Below are 3,197 nucleotides of genomic sequence, written 5' to 3'. Positions count from 1 at the left end.
AAAAAAAAATAAAAAATAAAAAAAATAAAAAAAATAAAAAGAAAGGATTTACAGGGAACTATGTAGTAACTATGTTTCTGGAGATTTTGAGAACTTTGTGTGAGCAGGAATGACTCAGATGCCTTGTTGTTCAGGTAATTGTGGTATCTTTCGAGATAAAATTAGTTTTAAACCTGTTATTAAAGTTCAAATGTTCAAAGATTATAAAACTGCCACCTCTGTAATATTTCTAAATTCTCTAGATTCACCTGTGAGCTTATGTTCTTGAGTTTAAGCCTCTGAATTCTGAGGTCTAGAGAGGAGCTATGATGAGGCCTAAGGTCATGTTCTCCATACTTGAGCCAGCAGCTACAGGCACATTCTAGCCCACATGGCCCCTTCTTCCCTGCTCCAACTTTGCCCCCTGGCTATTTTGAGAGAAACTGGATGCTTTAGTTTCTTGCTTTCTGTCTTGAACTCTGCACCTAGACAAATGAATTAAGAACACAGGTCTTGTTCTTTAAGGCCATCTTTGATGCCATATGGCCATGTGAGACTTAGGGGGACAATAAAAAGACATCAGAAACGATGCCTATGTTGTGGTTTCAGAACACTTTTTGGTAACTTAAAAGCTTAAAGTCAGGCTCAGCACCTATGGCTCAAGCGCTAAGGCACCAGCCACATATACCTGAGCTAGCAGGTTCAAATCCAGCCTGGGCCCGCCAAACAACAATGATAGCTGCAACCAAAAAATAGCTGGGTGTTGTGGGGTACCTGTAGTCCCAGCTACTTGGGAGGTAGCGGCAAGAGAATCACTTGAGCCCAGCAGTTGGAGGTTGCTGTGAGCTGTGATGCCACAGCACTGTACCCAGGGTGACAGCTTGAAAGTCTGTCTCAAAAAAAAAACCTTGGCAGTGCCTGTGGCTCAGTGAGTAGGGCACCGGCTCCATATACCAGAGGTGGTGGGTTCAAACCTGGCCTCAGCAAAAACAAAAACAAAAAAACAAAAAAACCTCAAAGTCATATTATATTCCATAAAATGTCTCCAATTTGTAAAATGTAATAATTTGGTTGTTTAGATTGTTTGGGAAACTGAGTCTTTGTGAAAGAATAAAATTCTTGCCTTTTAAGCCTTCTAAATTATTAGTTTAGCCAAGTGAATAATTAACTTCATAGTAAACTGTGATCCTGTTTTGTGAAAAGTGGTTTTTTGAGAGAAAGAAAAATTAGAAAGGAAAATGGCATTGTGTAAGAAAGGATCTTATGTGGTGAATTTTGTCCTGAAACAGAATGGTTATTTAAGAAAATGAAAGGCAGGGCAAACCAGAAGGTTTAGAATGTTTGTAAATTGTCTGTGCAGGTTGAAGACTCAATAAAGGAAATTTGTGAAGGAATTTGCATGTACGTGATCCAGTTGACTATATATTGCCTTTAGAATCTTTTGGCTTGTAATCTTGTTTGAACAAATGTTTTTTAAGTTTTGATATTTGACAAACCTTCTAAATCAAAACACTAAATTTGATCTTTTTGAAATATAAAGACCACTGAAAGTCTGAGAAAGACATATTAAGTTTATTTGGTATGTTAAAACTGTATAGGAAATATTGTCAAATATGAAATGGTGGTTAATTTTCTGTGGATTATGTTTACATATATGTTCTAATATTATAAAATATTAGTCTGTCTTAGTGTATGTTGTAATACTTTTAATTCATCTCAGAAAGTGTTTTTGTAACTGGCTAAGTCCAAAGTTTGTGCTTCAAAGAAAGTAGTAGAAAAGGCTGGCAAGTTCTCTCAAATTCAAATTTCCAATGACTTTGAAGATTAAATACCATCAGACTAGAAGCAAACTTCCAGGACTTTAATTAGAAAGCTAAAATGTCCATAAGTATTGCTAACCTAATTTCAAAGAGAACGGAAATCAGTTACACTGAATCAAGCTGATTTGTTATGACTTTTTATTTGAAACATTATTCATTCTTTCTGTATTCTGTTTTCCAAAAATCCAGAAAACCATTTTCTATCTTTTAAGCTATTTGCAGCTTTCAACAATGTATGTACTTATGAGCAAAATTTGAAACATTTATTTTTTTCTCTCTCCTTGATTTCTTCAGAATTTGAAAAACATTTGTAAGTATTCTTTATTTCTGACAATATAATTATTTGCATACATTCAATAAGAATCTGTTTTGTTCTATAGGACATGATGAAAGGCACTGGTTATTTTACCAAGGCTTTGACTGGAGTAGCATTTTCAGAGGTGTCCAGACTGCATTAAGGAATTAAGGTTGACTTTATAAGGCCAATAAAAAAGCCTATTGGAAAGACTGGCCAGATACCTCATCAATAACATTTCCTGATTTGCAGTGAGTAAAGAATGCCACTTTTGGACAGGTCCAGGAATCATAGTTTGCTTTGGAACCTCAAGAGAAGAGGAATTTACTCAATCATACAGGTATCTAGTGACACAGATGAAACCTGGACTCATGGAAGGCTTTCAAGTCTAACCCAAGATTCCTTATAAAATGTTCCAGCAAAACCAATTTTAAAAGGAAGAAAAGCCTAGATGGCTAATAATTATTGTTGCTGCACTTTATGCAAATAACCAGACCCAGTATCCCGAAAGTACAGTTTGTTTTGGCAATTAAGTTAGTTATGCTATAATTTGTTTTTAGTAAAGTGAGAAATTAGAGAAAAATGGTTCAAACGGAAAAAAGTACTGTCCACCTGTATTAGATTCCAGCCTTGTCTGCAATGCCCACTCATGAGACCTAGCTGTTTAAACTGATCTGTTAAATGGAACTAAGAGACTGGCCAAAGAATGTAGAATTACATACAGTAGTTATATTTGCTCTGAAGCCTTAAGGCTTAACAAAGGTCACCTGTTGGCTACATTAAAATAATTTGTGCAGTATGAAATGCTATCTGCTGTGTCTATATAGAAACCTCACGAAAAACTGGAACCTGAATAAAAATTTCCCAGTAAGTGGTATGGCTGCAACACAGCCTTATAAGTGGCCCCCCCCACCCAACTGATGTTCAGGAATATTCACTTGAATTGCCCAGAACTTTGGACCAGTTCTGTAGGGACTCTTTTTTTTTTTTTGAGATAGAGCCTCAAGGTGTCCCCCTGCGTAGAGTGCTGTGGCATCACAGCTCACAGCAACCTCCAACTCCTGGGCTCAAGCAAGTCTCCTGCCTCCACCTCCCAAGTAGCT

Source organism: Otolemur garnettii, unplaced genomic scaffold (assembly GCF_000181295.1).
Source record: "Otolemur garnettii isolate 467f Iridium unplaced genomic scaffold, OtoGar3 scaffold00043, whole genome shotgun sequence".
NCBI classification, from domain to species: Eukaryota; Metazoa; Chordata; class Mammalia; order Primates; family Galagidae; genus Otolemur; species Otolemur garnettii.
The sequence above is the reverse complement of the archived record's forward strand: the minus strand, read 5'-3'. Positions refer to the sequence as shown.